The 24,980-nt window shown below is 42.7% G+C and overlaps 1 protein-coding gene across 1 annotated transcript in view; it reads right to left on the reverse strand.

Moving 5' to 3' along the window:
* dlgap3 (discs, large (Drosophila) homolog-associated protein 3) overlaps nt 1-24,980 on the reverse strand; it is a 167,206-nt gene that overhangs the window by 62,607 nt on the left and 79,619 nt on the right. The window contains exon 2 of the mRNA XM_050035650.1: nt 16,689-16,759. The gene's annotated coding sequence lies outside the window, so the exon portion shown is untranslated. The remainder of the gene's footprint in view (nt 1-16,688; nt 16,760-24,980) is intronic.

A 24,980-nucleotide genomic window follows, 5' to 3' on the forward strand; every position in this document is an offset into this window, starting at 1 on the left:
ACAGTCAGGGGAACGGAGATAAAAAACAGAGGATGGAGAGAACGAGGGGATACGGGGGGAGAAATGTGGCGGTGATGCCAAGGGATAGAATGTAAAATAAGCGAGAGAGAAGAGAAAAAGTCAAGTGTCAGGGAAGCAGGCAGCTCAGTGATGCATTTTGTATGCCCTACACTTTCTTTTCCTTCGTCACTGTCACATACAAATCCTCCTTTTTACCTCCTTTTTACCTTTTGTCTTCAGAAAGAAACTAAAAACTAAGTTTAACTGGTTTCATTTTATGCGTTTATACTCACAAAATCCAACCAAATCAACTTCAAAGAACCATACATCAAATATAACTTAAAGAAAACAAAAGGTGTGCTAGCTTAAGCGAGATAAAGGCATCCCAAGTGTTGGCAAGAAACAACGCGACACGTAGCAATACCACTAGCTGAAATTCATATCCCAGTACCAATCAGGTAGCTACATGTCAACCCTGAATGTTAGTGGCTGGAATCAGGAACTTCCCACAACCTCAAAACTTGTCAGAGCTCAAGTGGTTCTTGGGAATGGTCAATGATATGGGCAAATTCATACCAGAGCTCTCTACAATAGGACAACCCCTCTACGAGCTGCTGAAGTCGAAGGTGGAGTGGCTGTGGGGAGCTGCACAGCAGACTGCAGATCACCTTCCAGAAACTTAAGACTGCCTTAGCATCGACACCTGCACTCTCCTTCTGTGAGGGTAGGAGGCAAACTGTGGTATCAGCTGATGCCAGTAGTCACAGGCATGGAGGAGTCCTGTTACAACAGCATGGTGAGGAGTGGAAACCTGTGGCCTACTGACTCAGGGACGCAAAGACCAGGTATGCTCAAATAGAGAAAGAATGCCTGGCTGGTGTATGGGCATGCGAACACTTTGAGAAATACCTGTTTGGACTTGACAGCTTTAAACTGATGACTGACCACAAGCCCCTGGTACCCTTCATAAACAGTAAAGACCTTGATAATGTCCCAGTAAGTTGCCATAGACTGCCGATGAGCCCGATGTGCTTTAATGCAGAGGCCGTGTATGCACCTGGGAAAACTCTAGCAGTAGCTGATGCACTCCCAAGGGGCCCTGTGCAAAGCTACGGGGATGAGACATCCAGTGACGACGTGGCTGCACAAATAGACTTGTCCCAGCTTCACCACAGAGGACGCAAGAGATTAGAGACCACACAGCCACAGACCGCCAGCTCCAGGCAGTAAGGCAGTTCATCCAGTCAGGCTGGCCAGTTCATGAAAAAACAATACCAGAGACAGTCAGGGACTTTTACAAGGTGAGAGGTGAGCTGTCAGGGGTAGATGGGTTAGTGGTCGGCGGTAATCATATCATGATCCTCACCTCTATGAGAACAGAGATACTAGACAGGATTCACTATGGCCAAGAATTTTACAGGACGTAGTAACAAAGGTGACTCAGTGTAAGTTTTGCAGAGAGAATAGAAGCACACAGAGGAAAGAGACATTAATGCCAACTGGTGCTGCTACCTTCCATGCCATGGCAAAAAAGTAGGCGTAGACCTGTGTGAGCACAAGAAGCAGTCACATTCGGTAGTGTCAGACTACTACTCTAGATATTTAGAGATCCTGCAATTACCTGTGACAACTAGCAGCCAGGTCACAGAAAAGCTAAAAGCCACATTTGCAAGGTACAGTATTCCAGAAGTGCTCGTGGGCGATAATGGACCTCTGCTAGTTTCTGAGGAGTTCACACAGTTCAATGAGAATTATGACTTTAGTCATGTAAGATGTAGTCCACATTATGCTCAGAGTAATGGCCAAGCTGAGAGGGCTGTACAGGTAGCAAGAGGTATCCTTAGGCAGGAAGACCCTCTCCTGGCTCTGATGGTCTACAGAGCCACACCCTCTTGTCCACTGGAGTGAGCCCTGCTGAGCTGCTGATGGGACGGACAATCTGGTGTGAGCCCTGCTGAGCTGCTGATGGGACGGACAATCTGGTCAACTTTACCCACTCTGTCCGAGAACTTGGACCCAAACTGGCCAGACAGGGAGGAAATCAAACAAGCAGATGCAGCCACCAAGCAGAGGAAAGCATACAACGCTACAACAGAAGGAACGGAGTAAGGAGCCTCTCCCTGCTGAACTCAGGAGACAGTAGCCCCTTTTACACTGGCAGATTTTCGGCGAATGTTGGGCCGTTTTGCTGGCAAGCTGCAAGTGTTTAGACGGATTGGTGAGTTGATCCGAGGTGCCCAATTTTCCGCCGCGTAGGGGTAAACATCTTGGCGGAACCTTTTTGGTTTAAAAAGAACGAGACGCCCTTCCGCCACGGGATGGGCTGTTGATGACGACGCATGTGCGACCGACTGGCAGTGGACTAACAGGAAACAGCTGATAGCAGGAACGAGCAGCTAGTAGCAAGAGGGAAACGCAAACCTGACAGACACTGTAAAGATGAGCAACTGGGGAGACAAGGAATTGCGCGCCCTCCTTGCCCTCGCAAACGAAGAGGCCATTAACCGTCAAATGACCGGAACGGTGACGGACAGGCCAACTTATGAGAGAATCGCCGAAAGACTGACCAGCCACGGCTTCCCTTGGAGTATGTCACTGTTTACGTCACACATCTTATATGGTGGACATGGATTAAGGGGGACAGTACGGGAGAAACCGACGACATCTGTTAAATGTACCTACAGTACCTACACACCCACCTACACCCACGGAGCAGGTTACTGTAGAGGCAACTGAAAATTCTCACACTGAAATAAACACTCATCACACAAATACAGACAATTTGGCTGAAGCAGCTGCCACACGCACACAAATGACAGTTACTGTGACCTGATCAAGTAGAGCTGGATTTGTGAGGAAAAAAAGAAGATGAGAAAAACAGAGATGTGTTACCTGTTAAATGAAACAGACATGTGCTATTTGTTAAGTGTTAAAATTGAGTTGCGAAATTGCTGTGAGAATGGTTAAACGAAAGGTGACTGTGAAATACACCATGGAGGTAGAAAGAGCGACACATAAGAACTGTAAGTGAAAAAGTTCTTTATTATATTCAGTAATGTTGCAGGCAGAATGTTAATCTCATAAGAGGAAAAGGTGTGTTAAAGGATGTTTAAGGAATTTTCAGAATTAGCGGGTTTAATATTGAGAGGAACACATCTTTGAGGGGGAGATGTAAGGTTTGGAATTTCCTACAGTAAGTGTACCTTGAAGGCATCAGTACAGATCTTGCGATAGCTGCAGTAACGAGATGTTACGAGATATCCAGGAAGACAATTGATGTTATGTTGTGTTGATAACGTGGTCCCAGGCTTACAAATAAATGCCCCCAAGCGTTGGACATTGGGGGCCTCTTTTCCAATTATTTTTTGGGGGCCCCAAGCACATTGTCTACACATTGTTTCATAGGAACCCCCTGCATAGTGTATCTTTAATCAATCGATCTGTACATCTAATCCTACCTGTGTCCAGTATGTCAACATTTTGAGTTTCCTGTGTTCACTTGGTCTGTGTTGAGTATTTTCTAACCTGTATATATGTACCATGCTCAAGGCTATGGCCCACGTCTTCTCTCTGCGCAGACCCGACAGGTTGTCTGTTGTGGGCTGCTTTCACCATGGTAACCACACAACATTTTTATCTTCAATCCATTCAGTCAGTCCTCAATCTATACAGTCCATGCAGTGTTTGTACATGGCTCCCGACAGTATGTCTCTCCCTCTCATCTTGTCAGTAATGTCTGTCTCTTATTGATATTTCCAGTGCAAAGATGCCACTAATGCAAGATTTACTGAGTCATGGTTACACATGTGGCTCTATCTTTCAATGTGACAGCCAAACTGTGAGCAAAAAAATTAACATTTGGTTCGAAATGATATAAAATGAAAAGATTTATTATGCTGTGTCGTCCAGTGCTCCCTGTATTATGCTGCCATAGCTTCCAGGATTGTGCCAAGTTAATAAAAATACAGTGTATTATTAAACCTATATCAAATTACCCAAAGCTGGAAACCCTAATATACTAATTTCACATATAAAGGAAAGGAAAGTATCTTCTGAGCATTTTGTGCTTTTTACTTGGAGCCAACAGTAAAAGACGACAGGAAATGAGAGGAGACAGATGAGGAATGACATGCAATAAAAGTCAACGAGCAGGATGGGTAATCATTTTGTTGTGGATCTATTTTGTCTTCTTAATAAGGTTGTTTTTGGGACTTCCTTTTTAGATGTCACAGCAGTGAATGGAAAATGTATTTCAACCCTTAAAGTGAGTAAGCAGCGATGCCTGCTTACATTTATGCCTATGCATTATTCAAAGACATACGGCATATTATGATGCTTTTCAGATCAGTGAATAAACACTTAATGCTCACATTACCCAGTGTGCACGTGTCCTCTGTGTGTGTGTACGTGTGTGTTGTGTTGCTTAAAGCACATGTTGTTTCAGCTGTGACTGGCAAGGCAGGTCACTGTGGGAGCATGAATGCTGCGAGTGACTAGAATTTGCAACTGCCTCCCCCTAGACACAATACACACACAGTCACTCATGTGTGAAAAACACACACTGAGAGCACGGCCTGAATCTGTTGAATTTTACAGCTTCAGAACTGCACCTACCTCACTTTACCAGCTGCTTTTGTGTGACAAATCCGATCTGTTTTAGGCTCAAACCCTCTTATTACCTGCTCCGACAACTCAGTCACAACTGAAAATGAAATGCAGCGAGAAAGATTGCAGCTGATAAGGTGATAATGACAAATGAGGATGTGATTTTCTTTTGCAGGTTTTTTTTTTTTTTTTGGCGTGTGTTTATTAGAGTGTGCAAGATGAAGAGAAGGTGGCAGAGAAAGACAAGACAGGAGAGATGTTCTAGCAGTGATGAAGTAAGAAGACAAGAGGAAAAGAACGCTGGGAAGTTTTCACTTTCTCTCGAAAATCTCGACGCTGCATTCTTGTCACTCGTTCGCATGATCAATGTGAGGATGTGTGAGGAATGAAGAAGAAGGGGGAAAAAAGATAGCTCGCTGCTTTTAGTCAGCAGTGAGGGAGACTGCCGTTACTGCCCAAGATCACCCCTTAGTGTATAAGCACTTGCATGCATTCATTACAATATGTGCACATTCATTAGTCTACGTATATTGTTTTAAATCCTATAAGAGCCCACAGATCCACCAAACTCCCCCTCATCAAATCAATGTAAACACAAACTCACCATTAAAACAGGATCATTCAAAGTATAAGAGCAGCATTGTCAGTTGATTACGAGCTAACACAATGAAAAAATTACATCTTGGCAGGATTACTGCTAATCTGTAGTTGCAATACATATCATCCTCTGATGTGCATGTAATTGGCAGAGTCATTATTGAGTGTCTTTTCCATATTAAGCATTCACAAAGGAGGATCAAAGCAGATCTGCGACACAGGGAAGGTGTGGAACGGCTTTTTGTCTGTTTTATCTAAATAAAAGAATTTAACTGCACAACTACAGTATGCAAATGTAATCCTATATCTCACAGTAATCTACTGAGACACATCAACATCATCAAAAACATCTGAACACTTGGCACTGAGTGTATTCATGTAGTCATTTTTGGAATGTCAGGGCGTGATAGACAGCTATGATGGAAGGCTTGGCAAAGTGTCAAGTCTCTGCAGATACAGAGGTGTCAGGCTACATATCAGCAAGGAAGGACCTGACCGAGATAAGAAATCAGGACCAGCATCTTACCCTAGTATGCCACATGCACATTTAAACATCGCTGTAAAATCTGATCTTGTCTACAGGTTTATTTAAAGATGCCAAGCTAAATATCAGTCAAATACACAGTAACACCTTATCCAGATAAATATGATCTTACATATATAAAAACAGTAAAAGATGGTCTTGTAAATTTCAGGAAATGGCACTTAAGTTCTTGAAATTAAAAGAAATACACGAGATTTTTGCAAAATTGTTTTTCATATGTGCAAAGACTGACGTAGAAACTTTATGTAGAACTACATAAAGTTGTACCAGAACAAGACTGAGGTTTGGCTCAGACTGCCAGCCCAATATGGTTTTGGGCACATCCAGATTTGTGCACATTGATTCTAGAGAGTCAAGTTCTAGAGAAACCATTTCTTATGCCTGGAAGTTTCGGGGAGTGCAGCGAAATGCTGCCTACCTACTTTTGTTCACACAGAATGTGCCTTTTTCGGGGCAATGGGGGGCGTGAGCAAGTAACAAAACGTGTAGCTCAGCGTGTGACGTAAACAGTGACGTGGGAGAAAAGCCGCGGCTGGTCAGTCTTTCGGCGATTCTCTCGTAAGTCGGCCCGTTCTTCGCCGTTCCCGTCATTTGACGGTTAATGGCCTCTTTGTTTGTGAGGACAAGGAGAGTGTGCAATTCCTTGTCTCTTCAGTTGCTCATCTTTACTGTGTCTGTCAGGTTTGTGTTTCCCTCTTGCTATAGTCCACCGCCAGTGGGTCGCACCTGCTGCATCATCAACAGCTCCTCCCACAAGTCTTCAACAGCCCCTCCCATTGCGGAAGGGCGCCTCGGTCTGTTTAAACCAAAAAGGTTCCGCCAATATGTCTACCCTACGAGGCGGGAAATTGGGCACCTCGGATCAACTTGCCAATCCGACTCTGTGTGTCTAAATGCTCGCAGCTTGCTGGCAAAACGGCCCAACATTCGCGGAAAATCTGGCAGTGTAAAAGGGGCTATAGAGAACAACAGTCTGTGGACATATGGCAACAGAGTTCTGTACTGTGACTTGACAGCGCAATCGTTTGGAGGGTAAAAATGATGGACATACATTTCTCATGCTCCCACATTGGAAAGCCACGTCACCAGCACAACTCTGGAGTTGACGTTGCCTTTCTTGTTACGACAGCAACCCATGCCGATAGATTGGCAATGTCTAGAAACACAAATCCGATGTGATAACTTGCAAATAACAGCACAGACAGTGTGTCTTAAAGATCTCTTTTGAGAAACAAATTGGGTTTGCCTGTAGTCTGAACGTAGTCAAAGAGACCACAGCCATGCTAGCTACTCTGTGAGGCTGTACTTAGGCGCAGATGTGCTTTAGGCTAAATGCTAATATCAGCATGCTAAGACTGCAAACCAAAACAAAACACAGCTCCCCCAATCATCTGAACAAGGACAGCCTGTTAACACAGAGTGGGTGTCAATACTGAGAGTTTTGGCAAAAAAACAATCACCATGATATTACATCTAATAGTTTAATATTTATGAGACATCCCAATCACAAAGTCATTAGGATGTATCCCCTGGAAACCATGAGCGCATGTTCCTAATTTTGTGCCACTCTATTGTGTAGATGTTGAGGTATTTCATTGGATGAGTAAAAACTATACCATCTGGGATACTGGTACCAAGTTTCATCCAATCCAGTGGTTTCTGAGATATTTCATTAAAGTGGTAACTAACCAGCTGACATCGGGGCACTAAAAGCCGCGCTGTGAGCATGGTTACACAAGTGGAATGCTAATATATCATATTTTAGGACTACTTTTAAGACATGACTTTACACTGAATGACTTTTTGTTAACATTTTCTGCAGTGAGGCCCTGTGTTCTCATCATTATCTGGCTTTGCGCAGAGCTCTCCGACTGCCAGCACTAATTTTACACATTTAATTGCCTATCAAGCACCAAAAAAACCCTCAGATGGAGACAAACTTACAGACCGGCTAAAACTGCTCCCAACTCTATCGCTGGCTAATTATTTCGGAAATTTGTGCCAACATATTTTAGCTGCGATGATCCTGAGTGTAGACAGAGAGACAGAATTGGACCTCAGACCTCAGTCTGTGTTGGGACACTCCTCTGCTGCTTTTTGGCCCTGGCATATTTGTGTAGAGAAAGAGATGGGTGTGAATGAATATGTGTGTGTGTGTGTGTGTGTGTGTGTGTGTGTTCTAACCGATGGGCGCTGGTCATGCAAGCTATGCTGCTGTCTAATTATCCAGATGTGATGGATGGCTTTGATTAAATCATATGAAGGCTGAAGCAGTCATTGCCTCCCTCTACCTCTGATACCCCCCTCCCTATCTCTGTCGCACACACACACACACACACACACACACACACACACACACACACACACACAGGTTGGAAACCCTTCAATCTCTCCCTCTTCTCACACTGTATGATATGGGACTTGAGTAGTTCAGAACGGATGAGCCCTGCTTTCAACATTGATAAAAGATATCCATAAATCATCTGGAGTGAGCGAGGGAGGGAGAGAGAGACGGAGAGAAAGTGAGTGACACCATGAGTGGAGGAAAAAGGGAAGATGGACAGCCAGAGAGATAGAGATGCAGAGAAACAGACAATCAGAAAGAATATAATATCACAGCCATTTCCAAACTAATAACACTCGCTAAATGTTAATTTTCCACACAAAATAGCTAATTCCATCTTCTCATTGAAAGTTGGATAAGCAAGAATGTTTCGGGAAAATTGGATTTATCATTTTAATCATTTATAGTTTTCATTTTGTGGACTTGTTTTGCAACATTTACTGACTATGAATTTAGCAATTGGCTGAGTTTAACCTGTTCTGATCACAATCGAGATGAATAGCAAAAACACGGATGGAAACCACAGTTTGCTACGATATTTATGTCAAAACATCAACAAACGCCACTGACCACACGTTTAGGGTGGTTTTAGGACAGGTTCACACATGGCCATAGGCAGCAGTGTTAAGCCAGGCAGGGGAAAGCCAAATTCTTAGAAAATGAGCAATCGTCTATTTCATCATAAACAACCCAGAAATGGGGCTCAAAGTGCAAAATACCAGACTTCTCCTTTAACCATTCATTAAAAGTAAATAACCAACGTTTTTTGGTTGAAAAAAGGTCTGTTTTGAACATTTATTGTCATTTTCCCTATTAGGTGGTCTTCGTCTATTGTAATGCATGAAAAAAACCCACATAATTAAGTATCCTGATCAAAAAACGTTTTAGATAATGATTTATGAGTGCATTTAGAGTAGAAATCCACCATTAAAATATTTTGATAATTAACATAATAACATAATTTGGTGTTGAACGGGTTAAGTGGTTGCCTTTTCTTTGAACTGGAAAATACAATCCGTTTTTAAAAGACCTACAGGAGCCCTATGGCACAAAATAGTGGACACATTTACAACATGCTTTTTTTGTTATCTCTCTTTTATTGTGTCTATTTTCCTGTCAGTAATACAAAGCAGCAGCTTCGGCTTTTGACAGTGACAGATGGCCCTCTGTCTATGTGGCTCGGAGAAGAAGAGGCAGGAGAGTAAATAACTTTTTGATCTGGAAATTTAAACAATCCTGTAGGAATGATAGCAAAAGCAAAGCTTATTTTCTAGCTGTGAGTGCGATATAAAAAGTACATCAAATAATATGACTCTCATATTAAGTTGTTGAGAACGGGGTTGGCATGCAGGACTGCTACAGAGAAAATGATTCTCAGGCTAATTCTCTTATCTGCGGCTGATAAGCTGCACTGCAGATAATCAGGAAGCACAAGTGATAACCTGTTCTCCTGCAGGCTCACTACAGTCTGCGTCTTCTTCACAGCTACACAAGCCAAACTACACACGTCCTGATGTGCCTCCTAATGAGATGCTGTCCTTCACTGCTACAAAAAGCTGCTGTTTGAAGTGTAACTCTCGCAGAAACCATATGCTGACAGCAAAGAGACCTGGCACAGAGCACATCCAGCAGCATGGATAGGCAGTGCAGGTCCAGGCCCCCCCACTGAGTCACTTGCGCCTGTCTTGGATGAGCTTCTGTCCCACAAGGTAGACTAGATAAATTTAATGTATTATATCATTCTTTATTGCGGGGTGAAAGTTTGAAAGAAATGGTTCCGCTTTTGATCATATGAAGTCTAAGTATATCCTCTGCAGGTGATGAGCTCGACTGGTTTTAACTTGTGTTTAACAATAGCCCTTATTACACTGCCTATTGAAGGCGGGAATGTAGCACTGTTATTTTTCCTTGCCATTCCCTACATAAGGTACGGCTGGGAAACGTGGAGGCAGAGTTGTCTCATCTTTAAACCAGCAGTGAAGGTGGTAACAGTGCCAAATCGACATCTGTGTTAAAGGGAAATCCAGAGGATGGTATCATGAACGCACCAGGTTGGCTGTTTTGACATCATTTTATGTGTGTAAAAAGCAGCTAGAAGCAGTTAGCAGCTAACTCGAAGACGTGACAATGAAGTCTAGGAGCTCCTTACCCGCTGGGCAGAGGACGAGATCAGCTGCCTTATAACTGGGATAGTAAATTATTGCCACGTTATGCCTTTATTATTGTCTGTAAAGTACTGCCAATGCCTCTCCAAGGCACTGTTGTGTTTCAGGTCACCTCTGTCATTCCATTGACTTCCAGGACACTGGTGTGCTATCTGAAATTTCACACTACGGCAGTATGATGCTGCCGTTGTTTGGTCCTGTGTAAAAAAGCAAGGGTGGCTTAAAGAAGGGACTTCAAAGTGACCCAATCGCACAGTCTGTGTGAGAAGGGCTTACTGTATGTAAGTGACGCCAACTTGTCAAGAGTTTTGCAAGAGTTTTTTTTTTTCATTTCAGCCAACGTGTGGCCATTCTCAGAACCCATCGGCTATCGGTCTACCTATGATGAGCCTCTGAGGGCAGCGGGCAATATTTCAGGAGGTGCAGCATTGCAAACAAATGTCAGCTGATCTCTATAAACAGATATCTGCATATGGATGCCTGTACATTTTTCAAAAAAGCTAATAAAAGCTCATGGGTTCGGCGATTGCATTTTGGCCAATGTGTCCACCTGCCTCTCAAATGTGATTGGTCAATACAACTCAGATGACAGACTGACACCAGTAAACTTATGGTACAAAAATCTTGTCCCGTTGCATACGACTTCTGGATACATATGCAGATATCTCTTTATTGACATTAGCATGTAGTTAGCTTGGTTTAAGTATTAGCAATGTAAGTATTGGTAATGAAACGAAAACTAGTGTTGACATTACCACCAAGCTAGCAACCTCAACAGGGACAAGTGCAGCCACTACCCTGCTATCTTCACCCCCTCTCCTTCACCACCATCACTACTGGGACCCGAGTTTTCGTTTTTGCCACCAGCAGCTAACAAGTTACCTCAGAACCAGCTATGCATCTGTTTGAAGCCGTTCTCCCAACCCTCACAGGAAACTCTAAAGTGTGCCGTCTCTTTTCTGAACCATCTCTGCCCTCATCTTGGAGAATTAAGCAGTGTAATTCCAGATGACCTCGGGGTGGATAAACCTAAACAGGTAGCTCTAGATAGCACACTTTTGCCGGTGCATGGTACCAAAACAGATCTTGGCTTAAGTTAGAAGAAATGCGAGATGGAGTGGAGAGACAGTTTACTGAGGAGATGCCATTCATCTGGGAATCGCCAGCTGCAGCTTTATTAGGTGCAGCCTGAGCCACAAAGTGCGGTAATTAGGCCACAATTATATTACTCATATCTTTTTGTGTAAGTTGTTCTCCTGAATTGTCTCCCAGCTTTAAGGTGGTAAAAATAATGGTCCTCACTGTATGTTTGCCAAAATCGAGTCATAGATCCATGAGAGTAGAATAAAAAGTCCCCTGAGCCGCTCACTGTCTTGGTCTTGCTTATAGTGCTGTCCATGGTGCTGTTGTAACTGTCACAATGTTTTATAATTTTTTTTAGCATGTGAAATAGGGTATGGTGAATGTGCTAGGAAAGGTAGTATTGGCACGGTCACTACCTGGAGCTCGCATAAACGGAGCCTGGGTTTGTTGAAGGTGACGACGTGCGCGCGTTCCCTAGCACCCATTTTTCAGGGCGCAGATAACCTGAGTTCACCTTTTGGAACACAGCAGCAGGCATCGCATGTCATGTGATGAAGAGCAACTAATCACAACTGACAGATATCTTTCCCTTATCTATCCAGTCTGTGGTTAATATGGAGAGGAAGTTGATCGTTTTAGTGCAGGGCTGCCAGAGCTTTACATCTGTCTCACAGACAATAGGCCTACACACAAATAACAACTGAAAGAAGATCAATTCAGCACTCAGGATTTCAGGTAAATAGGCTGTGATACTGTGCTTGTTAAGGTTGCTGAGCACCGTCAGACGCAACCCGCCACCGCACACAAGAGGCACAAGAGTAGCACCCAGCACCTGACCTCACGTTTTCCAGCATGTGTACGGCCCCTTCGGCCTCAGACTGTTTGTGTATGGATTATTAGATTTAAAACCATACTTTGCCATTCACATAAATAACAGGCTGTACTATCAGGTCACAATTAATTCATACAGACATCATTAAAATAGTCAGTACATGCACATTAATTCATAGCAGTCTTTTAACATATGAACCTACATTATATCAAACTCTTCAATATGAATTCATTGTTGCATTAAAAGGTCTGGAAAAAAATTACCAGAACTAAATGCCTGGCCAGCTTCTCTCCTCATTCTCCGGGACTGGCATAGAGCCACGAAGCCATATACACATGCAAGCAAGTGAGCACAGATACACACAGACATGAGATAATGTATGCACACCCACACACAGGCACCCATTCAGAAGTGGGACTTGAGTGAAGGGGAAAAATGGAGGGAGGTGACTCATTTCTGCAAACTACAGCTCACATGACATCAATATAAAGGCTTTTGAGGACTTCGCTGTACTGAAAAATGATGTGGAATCACACACGCTGGAACAAACTGCAATAAATCTCAGTTACAGTTACAGGGGATGACAATTATCAACGGCAATGCTATATATATATATATATATATATACTATACACAACACCATACACTGTACACAACATTTAATCAATTCAATCAATCAATCAATCAATCAAAGCAGCACACACACCACACCACATTCAAGAGTAATATACTGTAGGCACACATTTGAACTCCTGTGTGTTAGTTTAACAGTATCACAACTTAAACAACAGAAGGCAACAAGACCACACAGGTGTTTTCACTTTGCTGATGAGACATTTCCACTCATCAAAGTGGGAAAACAGGTGTTACTAATGACAATAATGACGGCAACGTTGCATCCAAGTGTCCCGGTGGGTCAAGACAGTGTGACAGTGTGACAGTGAGCCAGCAAGCACAGTACCAGGACTCTGAAACTGAAGCAGCTAAACAGAATTCAGACATTATTCCATTATTATTTACACTTTAGTTTTCATACTGTGACTGTCAGAATGTCCTCAAGTGAGAAAGGCCTATTCATTTGTTACCTTTACTGGAACTATGACATCATGTCCAGGATGGAGGGCAGGGTTGGGCTGACATGACTATTACTCGATTAATACTTAATAAATATGCAACAGCTGTTCTCAGTCACACTGAGTAAAACTCACAGGACAGTTATGGAGATGTCAATCAAGCACAGTTACACGCCCACGTTGTCTTGAGAGCTAATCTGCATTGTAAGTGAAAACACCTGTGCGGGTGCCCAGAGAGTGTAGGGTTTTTAAAATCATATACTGGGACACCATTTTTTTTTATTTTTTTTTCCAAGGATGGCGAAGGAACTACCCACCCCAGTATCCCTCTGATTGCAAGTACTCATGGTTGGTTAGGTTCAAGCATGAGGAGGAGGAGTGAGATTGGTTAGGGTAAGGGTCATGCCTTCGCCATATAGGAAAACCGCTGGGCAGTTGTATGTTTCCATGAACCAGTCAAGTTGCACTTACACTTTACATCCATGTCTGTGAAAACATGGATGCTTCACACACATCTTCCCACCAGCAGCACAGAGGATCTATGCAATCACCACATTTTTAAGGTGCCCCAAGATTAGTGTTGCTAACTTAACATCTGACCAAATGTCTTCCCTTCTGTTCCTGAGTCATACAGAAAAGTGTTTTTGCAGAATGTTATGATGTCATAGTGAAGTTGACCTTTGACCTTTTGGATATAAAACATCATCACTATCATTTTATCCTAATAGACATTTGTGTGAAATGTGGTCATAATTAGCACATGAATTCTTGAGTTATGACCAAAAACATGTTTTCGTGAGGTCACAGTGATGTTGACCTTTGACCTTCAACCACCTAACTGTAATCGGTTCATTCTTGAGTCCAAGTGGATGTCTGTGCCAAATTTGAAGACATTCCATTCAAGGCTTTCTTGAGATATTGCGTTCACAAAAATGAGACAGACAGGGTCACAATGATCTTGACCTTTGAGCTATGACATGTTCGCAAGAATGGGACGAACGTATGTATGGACAGCTCGAAAACATAATGCCTCCAGCCATGGCTATCAGCAAAGCAGAGGTATAAAAAAGGTACTAGGGCACCTCAACCCTCAGACTCTAACGATCATTGTAACCACTTGTAAAAAGTTTTGAGTACATTTAATCAAGAATAGTGCTTAAGTACAATTTTGAAATACTTGTACTGTACTTGGATGTTCTGCTATGTTATGGTACATATCAGAGAGAAATATTACTCTATGCTCTTTACTTCACTACATTTTAGGGATGCACTGAACCCATATCTGGATCGAATATTGGCCCCGATATCATCAAAATAGATGGATCGGGTATCGGAAAATGCAACCTATACCTGAGGCGATCCTTTCCCTTTAAATCTATTGTGACGCGAGCTACGTCATACGTCATGGAGCGAAGGAGAGAATCTGCTGTGTGGAGGTATTTCACACTATTTCAACTGCTGTTGCACAATTGTTTATTTTTGTTAATATAAATAGTTCATCATTGCATTAATCTGTTTCATCTTCTTTCATTTTATCTTAGGAAAGAACTGTGTAGTCATCAATGCCTGATGCCTCTAGTCTTTTCTGTTCTACATGTAAAGGTATATAGCTTTTTAGGTCAACCATGGTATCGGATCAGTATCGGGTATCGGGTATCCCACAGCATCGGGATCAGTATTGAAACTGAAAAAGCTGGATCGGTGCATTTGGCAGCTGTAGTATTTTCAGATTACAATCTCTGCAAAAAAATACTGAAATTTGAAATACAGTGCATTGTGAAAGTTTAAACCGGTGGTTTCCAACATTTTGTGCTTGTCACCTTACAAAAAATGTAATGTCTAGTGTCTAGGGCATCTCGTCTCAATTCTGTGAGTTGTTTCCTCCCTAAACTTCTTAGATAGTTACATTTAAAATGAATCATTATTTTACAAAAAGCAAAGATTAGAGAAACAGAGAATACAAATGTATATAGCACAACTTTTTTTTTCTATTTGCATTAATCATCTCACCCCCTTCAGATTTATCTTTCTGTAACTCACAAGGTGCCGGCTATTAAATTGCAAGTAACTTGTAAATTGTAAGTTATGCTTCACTGATTAAACCTAATTGAATTGTGAATTCAACTGAATGCGATCTATGGTAAGTGGCTCTTGTATAAGTGCGATGCCTCCATATAGAAACTGATGGACATGGCAGAGGCAACATCTATCATCACCTAGCCCGTGATTTTCATGTATCAGGATGCCTCATCATGTGTGATCTCTTACGTAACCCACACACCTGTCAGAAGCGACTGCTCTGCACTCGCCCTGACGGCAACAACAGGCACGGCATATCACCGTAGCAACAGTGCAAAGCCACGTTTAGACTGAAAACTGAGGGTTTCCTGTTCTTACAATTACATTTTGATGATTCTGTTATTACACTCGTAAAGAACGTCACAACCTATCTTGCCCTGCCATCACACCAGAGAGGATGCACACACAAAGACACACACACACACACGGTGCACTTTGTCTCTAAGTGGCCCTCTCTCTGGCTATAAATAAGTCAAAGCTTCAAAGCTCCATGTTTTTCTGATTAATCCAACACTGGACAAAAAAGAGTGATGCATAACTGTATGAGCTGAGGTGGTGATGGATAAAGAAGTGAATAGCAAGGATAAATAAACAAAATGACAAATGGATGGGAGGCAGATGAATGGAAGACAGTTAAGTGGTTTTAGCCAATTAGAGAGGGAGAGGAGATAGATCCAGAGTGCTCCCAGACACCAGATGGACTGAAGAGTGCTGGCGTCACAGCGGTAACAAAAGACTCAGGAGGAAGGAGGGAGGGGAGAGGGAGAAGAGAGTGAGGAAAGGAGGAGACTGAGGCTAAGAATAGTAGTACAACCTCGGGCCAGCACAATCGGTCGGCCCTGCTTGCTATTTTTACTTTACTACTGTGCCAGCCAGCACTTGTCTGCCATCTCTCCCTCCTCTCTTTTTGTATCACTCTCTCCATCAGTCATTTTCCAAAATGTAAGGCCAACTTCAACATCCATATGAAACAATCAAGCCGCATTCCCAACCCATGCATGATGGTAGGTACACGTCAAACCGTTGTATGGTTGCGAATGTGAACCGCAGCTTCTAAAGCACACCATCTACAGAGAGTAACTCAATCAATACCGCTTCACGCGTGAGATCAAACACAAGACACTCGAGGCCGAGGAGAGAGAACAGAGTGAGTGGCACGCTTCTGATCCACACCCGCTTAGAGCTGCTTCACTGACGTGGGTTAATCCTTGAGAGGTTCCACTGGGAACCCTCACTCACTCCTCCAGGGGATGGATTTCAAGGACGCACAAGACAGAAGAAGGATTTATATGTGAGGGTGCAGGTGACAAGCAGCCGCAGGAATTGCATGTGATTGTGTGTGTGCACGTGCATACTCTCTGCTTACCACAGTCTCATCAGGAAATGGTGCTCCATGCCATCAGGTAGAATCGGCCGGCTAAATAACTCTCAGTCGCTCTGCAGACAGGAAGAGACAACAGGAGAAACATCAGGGAAGCTCAAACAGCAAGATGCTCACATGAGCTGAATTGTGTAAACTCTATACCTGGCAGGAAGCGCTAAGCTTAGTCTCTCTTCCATTTCTCTACAGTACATCCCTCCCTCTGTCACAGGAAATGCACCCCTCCCCATAAGCTCCGACCTGTAAAATAGTCCCCGGCGGTGGCTAAAGATGTAATGTGGTGGAAAATGTGTGGCTGAGCCTGTTGGTCCCGAAACAAGAAGCTCCCCTGACTGCCTGGCTAAGGCTACAGCCCCCCTGCTTGGAGCACTGTGGGCCCTGCACGGACCTACGAATGGAGGGACGACGGGAGCACATGAGGAGAACAAGTGAAGAGAGTAAAATCAGCGATGGAAATAAACGTTTGGGAGTGGAAAGGAACAGGGAGAGAGACAGAGGAGGGGATGACTAAGAGGCTAACAGCTTAATTGAGTGTGTGCTGCATCCAATTACCTCCTAAAGGTAGCAGAATGTGTGAAATCACTTCAGACTTCAGAAAACAAAAAATACACACACACACACACACTGGGGCTTACACAAAAATAACAGTGTGAGCGTGTCAGCTGATGTCAGAACACGTGTGTATGTAAATCTGTACACACCAATGGGGATAATAAGACAAGAAACAGAACAAAGCATCTTTCATGTGTTAGAGTGAGCTGAATGCTGAATGCTAAAAAGCTAACCGCGGTTGCGTTGGAGACTGCCACGGGGTTCCACACACTTTATTACCCTTCCATTAGCATTAGCATTAGTCCAGTGATTACTATTAGCTGTTAGCATTAGCTCCCTGGGCTGTTTTCTTTCTGTCGTTTTGTGCCTCATTATAGCTAACGCACATCCTCAGCATGTGTTAGTTTGAGGCTCCATGGCAACAGCGGCTAATGCACAGACCACATTTACACAGTTTGAATCCATGTGAGTCGTCTACAAGATAAGTGGATACATCCTCACAATTCCCAAATGCCACAACCAAGAGTCTGATTTCATTTCAACAGCGCATCACCTGGTAATTATATTTGCTGGGCAAAACAGAGTTGTGTCACACGCATGCAGTCGCATTCAGAGACCAAAGTACATAGTCCATGATCACAGAAGGATTTTAATATGCACTGTGTGACACGAGGTGCTGTATCCTTGCCAGTCCTACACGGAGGATCTGCCGCTGTCGTTCGTCAAGCGGAGCATGGCAGATGCTCTCATGAGCTCCCATTGATTTGCCGAAAAGCGCGTGCGCGCGTGTGCTTGTGCGAGTGTGTGTGCGCGCGGGGGTGATGTGTCGCTAGCTAGCTGCAGAGATAATTAGAACACAACTCTTTTGCTGTCCCTGCAGGCCACTGATCCAGCTGCTTTCATCTAATATAGGTCAGCTGTGACAAAGCCCTCAGCATGGACACTGATCAGCTCTGGTCGCTCTCTCATACACAAAATATGCAGTTGATTTACACAAACACACATGGACACGCTGTCTCACATGCATGTTGATGGTACATATGTTGCACATACAGGCGTGCACACTTTGCAGGTGAGTACCCACACTACAGCCTCTACTTTAATGATGGCAGTCACAACGGGTGTGTGAGTTCAGAAAAACTCACTGGCTCACAGCTTCATCTGCCCACCAGTTTCCAGCTGCTGCCCACACACTGCCCAGTTCATGAATACAGCAAATGAGTAACTACAAGCTCTTCACAGCAAAAGAAGATATTGCCAGACGAAGTCAATGCAAATTTGCTCACTCGTTCCAAAATCAATACCAGACTGGAAATAATCTTTAGTTTCTTTGACAGTAAGTTTGTGTGTATAATACTCTGTGGAGCCGGAATTGCATTAGTTTATAGTTTAGTGTGGTGCTGAGATGTAATGGCTGTATCACAAACACTAAATTAAAATTGGATGCAGAAAAAAGATGTAATAACTGAACCCATTTGAATTCTGATTATATTTTGATTGTTTTCTAATGATATGTGACATTGCTTGGTGACTCTCTCAAACGCATCTGTCACATCAAGGTTGTCACATTTCATATCATGTAATACTTTCCGTTACATAAAGCTTCATGGTTACACAGTATAAAAGGCTGTTTAGACTCTGAATTGAGGATTCTCATGATTTAGCAGACTTTTGTTTACCAGTAAATGCCTGGAAATCGTGTTCTTTTGCTTAGCTTTTCTGTAAGTTTATCCTCTCTCTCTCTCTTTCTCTCTCTCTCTCTCTCTCTCTCTCTCTCTCTCTCTCTCTCTCTCTCTCTCTCTCTCTCTCTCTCTCTCTCTGTCTCTCTCCCTCTCTTTTTCTCCCTCTCTTTTTCTTTCAACATAGCTGGAAGAGCAAATTTATCTGAACACTTTGTTCTCTGGCAACAACTGTGGGATTCAAAGTTCTCCTCTGCATATAACCTCTAAAAATGCAGAGAGGGCTACAGCTTAGTTAACAGCAAATCCTCCATATCCTCACAGACACTTTCTCAAATGGCTGCACAATATGTCTTTTCAGCATCAACGCTGCGATGTACATATGCACAATGGTTGCACAGCAGGATGCGCAATGTCAAGTAAAGCAAATCAGCTCAAACATATCAGGGCACGGTCACACATGAGCAAAATTAACAAAGGCAATTTTTCACCCACTGTCCACTTCCATTCAGTCCGAGCAGAGGGGTGAATAAAACATTAGCTTTCTGTGGCAAAGCAAATTTGCATCGTGGCCTACGCATCACATGGAGTTCAACTTTCGTAAACTCTGAGCGGTAAGTTGCTGCCTCAGCCAATAGCAAAGAAGAGAGACTGATATTGCCGTGTTTAACTACGCCATGAAAAATACAAACATGAAAGATGCTGCCTGGCTGGTTGCGAGTCTAGAGACAGGCATGGAACGTAAGAAAAAGGAAAATGTACCACTAATTTTGCGATATTTATCACTACCGCACGGTAATGTGGTGGTTATCACTGTTGCCTCACAGCAAGAGGGTATCTGGATCGTTCTCAGGAGAGAGCCCTTCTGTGTGGAGTTTGCATGTTCTCCCAGTGTTAGCGTGGGTTGTCTCCGGGTACTCCGGCTTCCTCCCACAGTCCAAAGACATGCAGGTTAATTGGTGACCGTGATGTAAGTGTAAATAGTTGTCTGTCTCTATGGGGCAGCCCTGTGATAGTCTGGTGACCTGTCCAGGGTGTACTCCACCTCTTGCCCAATGTCAACCGCGACCCTCAAGAGGATAAGCGGTGAAGCGGTTATGAAAATGGATGGATTGAAACCCAGTAAACACAGTTAAGCGTCTGAAGCTACAGTATTCTGCAGTGTGTGTCTGTTGTGTTTGCTGCACAGAAAAAATAAGCATCTGTTGAGTGCAATGTTATCAAGACGTATCCCAACCATTCTTCACCGCAGAGTTGCAGGACTGCAAAGGCTAGTAGTTACCAGCTACAAGCCAGGCTAAAGCTAATTGAGTTAGCCTAAAGAAACCAGAAGTCTCCCAACTACGGCCTGGAGCCACAAGGCAGGAAGGGTAATGTTAACACTAACATTAACCAACAAGAGAAGTCTTTCTTATTAACAACTGAAGCATGCTCCGCTACTAGTCGACCACAACCTGAAAATGAGTGAGGAATATGACGGGAGCAACATAAGGGGGCCCCTTATTTCAGGGAAAGTGACATACATATCAATATGACATGTTAGATCATTGATTAGCATGGATTAATAGAGTAGTATTATATTGAATACAATGGTGTCATAGTGAGTTTTCCCCCTCCTCCCCCTCAGAAAAGCCTACAGAATAAAAGGTAATTTTCAGCTTTTATAATTATCTTTATTTTCTATGCAGATGCACTCCCCAGGTCATCTGGTGAAAATGCCTGTAGTTTTTCATTTCACAGTATATATTATATTGAGGGAAAAAAATCACATTGTCAGTTTTTTCCAGTATTGTGCAACCCTACTATACACACACATGCAAACCTTTTTGCACGCTCAGACCCATTTTCTGTACTTCTTCCACACCAACGTTTAGTATTCGTATTCGTAGTCCAGCCACTACCTGCTTCCACGGGGTCACCAGGGGTCACCTCACTGAGAGTGCAGTGGTCAAGACTGCTGAGCTTGATGGGATGTAACCGAAAGAGAAGCTCAGATGAAGAGGAGTGAGGTAAGAGCGGAGAAAAGCAATTATTTTCTCCATTTTTTTTTTCTCTATGCACTGGACTCTGTTGCCCCTCTTATTTCAAAGGCCAAATTCATTTAGTCCCACCACTGGAGTACAGGGTGCGAGTAACAGTGACTGCTCCACGTCCTCAGGTGTTTTGTTCAACCTACTGTATTGATGACCAACTCAACAGAAGAGCATCATTATCTTCTGTCTGCTTTACTACAGGGATCTCACTAATGGGGCAATAATTGGTGCAAATTACAAAGTGAACAAGTAGTGGCGTAGCCTTTGGGATGGCTTGATTGAGAGGCCTACGCTATGTCGCATTGCGGGAGATGCATGCATTCTCTTGACTCTAATCACCACTTTTCTTCCTCGTTCAGCCTCTCTTTATTTTTTCTCCCTACGCATGCCCGGAGAGTGCAAACCGAGCAAGTGGGATCATGCAGGGCTTTTAACAACTGCGGCTATTTATGCAAATACAATCAATATTTGATAGTCCCCTTCTCTACCGACGCTCTCCTCCCCTCTCACTTCCTCTCTCCATCTCCCTCTCTAACAAGAGACTGCAGTAGGGGCATTAATTAGGGCCAGACATGCGCCAAGGATTCCCCACAGGGATGAGCAGTAAGGCCAGTTCATACCAGGCCAGGAGAGGACAGGTTTGGCCTGCCCACTGCAATCAGGAAACAATGAGAGACCACAGAGACAGCAGTTGCCGCACAGCGATCCACAGCAGCCCTGCTTAACTTTAACAGCTCTATTGAACTGGCTACTGTAGTATCTGTAATAAACAGCTTTTCATTTGTTTTAACTTGGCAGTATTTTGTAAGGTGATGAATTGTTGAGTGAACTGACAGTTGGCTTAGGCCCGTCCCCTTTAGTTATTGTTGCTATGACTGCGAAACTTTCTGTCTTCACAGGGCAATTTAGGGTGATAACAGAGGCAGATTTTACACTAGAAACTCATAGTATTTTTTGAAATAACAGGTAAAGGAGATGCGCCAATATTGTAGCCCTTTTCACTACATCTGTAAAATTTTTAGGTAAACAACCTGCATGTATCTGCTATTTACAACCACCTAACATTTCTCAAGAGAGAAAACAAGTCATTAGGAATTAAACCAAAGGTGGACATTGTCCAATGTTACAAATGACTGTAACAATGAATGATGTGCACTAACTCCCGGAGAGTCAAAAGTGTAGCAAGCCACTAAGCTTTACAGTCAATGCTATACCCACAAATTCCATTTATTTTTGTAGTTTTATTGACAAAACTAGAATTACTGTCTCTGCTACTCAGTGAAGTTGCAGTTACAATATGTAGCCACGACAGTAGACAATGCTTCAGATATGGATGTTGCTGCAAAGAAGCTACATATTCTAAAACATGGATGCTTCACACACATCACACAGCACAGTTTCAAGATTAGCACCCAAGATTAGTGTCACCAATTCAGTGTCTGACCAAATGTCTCCCCTTAATTACTGAGGTATGGCGTTGAATAATGACCAGGAAAGTGTTCGTGCAGAATATTATGATGTCACAGTGAAGGTGACCTTTGACCTTTTGGATATGAAATGCCATCACTTCATCATTATATCCCTCTAGACATTTGTGTGAAATTTTGTCATAACTAGTGAGTGAATTCTTGAGTTATGGCCAAAAACATGTTTTGTGAGGTCACAGTGATGTTGACCTTTGACCTTCAACCACGAAATTCTGATCAGTTCGTCCTTCAGTCCAAATGGATATTTGTACAAAACTTCAGGAAACTCTCTCAAGGCTATCTTGAGATATTGAGTTCATGAGAATGAGACAGATGCAAGGCCACAGTGACATTGACCTTTGACCAACAAATTCAAATCAGTTAATCACTGAGTCCAAGTGAACGTGTTTGCCAAATTTGAAGAAATTCCTTCAAGGCCCTCTTGAGATATTGAGTTCATGAAAATGAGACGGATGCAAGGCCACAATGACATTGACCTTTGACCACCCAATTCTAATCATATCATCGTTAAGTCCAAGTGAACGTGTTTGCCAAATTTGAGGAAATTCCTTCAAGGCCCTCCTGAGATATTGAGTTCATGAGAATGAGATGGATGCAAGGCCACAGTGACACTGACCTTTGACCACCAAATTCAAATCAGTAAATCATTGAGTTGTTCATAAGAATGGCACAGATGTATGTACATACGCATAGAGAACCCAAAAACATGATGCTTCCAGCCATGGCTATTGCCCCCATGGAGGCATAAAAACAAACATACAAGTTATGTATACACTGTTGTATTCATATAAACATTAATCAATCAGGCTGTGCTGACAAATCTAGTCAGTTACAAATGTAATGTGTTAGAAATGAGCCTCTGGTCGCGTCTATTCTTTGGCATTCCTTGCAAACCAGAACTAGCCTGTAACGTGAAAACTACGCTAACTAAAAAAAGAACAGATATATGAGGGCAACTGAGTGGATTTGAGATCCATGATATACAAATCCAACTTTATATTAAGAAAAATACCCCTGGATCTTAATTTTTACTTAGTTTGTGCTTAACTGGTTTTCCAGCTGTTGTTCCCTGCAGCGTGGACGAACGAACGACTCTGCAAACATGATAATGTGCTAACAGATTGATGCCCATGATGAATATCCCAGGCAAAGAGTCAGTATTCTTTGAAGACTGCCGTTCTTGTTTTGCAGTAAGCAAGTCAGTCTTTCTTTTACCTATTCTTAGTATGATAAGGAAGAATGTAAGATCAGGCATTAGTAATTCTAACAAAGCCTGCTGTGATGCTGCTTAGCTTATCTACTTTTTGATGTACATGTTTTTACTGTTATCAGTATTGGGACAAAGCTTTTAAGATAATCATGGCAAATGTAATGCTAATGTACCTGATTATTCTGACATATTGTATATAAACGGCAAACAACAATGTTGATGTTATTATTCCAAAATGTCCTTTCCACTGTTTGTTTTGATGTTTGTTCCTTTGCATTTTAGGTCCATGTAAATTACTGTACATAACAACATTAATTTGGCACTACAACAGGAAGACTGTTGACCTTACAGACGACAAGATTTATTTCCAACCATATACCACACAAATTCCCCTTAACTTTCAAGAGCAGTAATGAGAACATAACTGGAATTGGTTAAAATATCCATCCTGTGGACAGAAGTAACTGTGAATAACTGACTGGTGCTGTGATGACCTGGACATATACCTCAACAAACTACTATTTTTCCCCCATTAAAAATCCTGTGTAAAGAGCATTGTATTACTGTATTCTAAACTTTGGGGAAACTGCTAAAACCCAAAGAGTCCGAAGGCTTAGTTCCGTTTGTAAACCACTGTCCTACATTTAGGACATAGCACATAGATTCTTATTAACTTCTTAGGGATTTCCACAGGATTAGGTTCAGACAACCCAAGCAACTTCCTTAACACCAGCCATTTCCAATTAGATCCTATTAACAGAACACTGACTTCAGCTCTGCAAACACCCTATAGGGGATTTCCGTCAGCTTAACAGGGGGGAAAAAGTTTAATAACAGTTGCTTGTATTCCTTCCATATAGCTAGTGTGTGTGCTGCGCAGATTTTCATTCCACGCCATGAAGTAACCCCCGGATCCCACCGATGCATATCTTCAGTAAGACATACAGTTAAGTATCATGCCTATCACACATACACACTCTAAGGATCATGCTAAGAACATTTCTAGGAGATCATGTATACTGCAAATGCCTTATGCACCCTGCCTGCTGAAAGGATCTCTATTAAGCTGCGGGAGATGACAGAGCTTTAGAGACTGCATGGGTCAGGCTTTCTCAGAAAGTGAAGAAAAAGAGATGAGGAGAGAAGAAAGCAAGGACAGGTCAAATGCTTCAGATGTAGCAGATGGATGACGAAAAGCAATAGAAGAGGAAAGGTTAATAGCACGAAACAGGGACGGTTGAACTATTTTGCTGCTTTTTCCAAACAGAGTTCAGTCTAAGGGTTAAGCTTATAAATGCACCTGCATTTATAACAAC

Source organism: Epinephelus moara, chromosome 22, assembly GCF_006386435.1.
Source record: "Epinephelus moara isolate mb chromosome 22, YSFRI_EMoa_1.0, whole genome shotgun sequence".
Classification (NCBI taxonomy): domain Eukaryota; kingdom Metazoa; phylum Chordata; class Actinopteri; order Perciformes; family Serranidae; genus Epinephelus; species Epinephelus moara.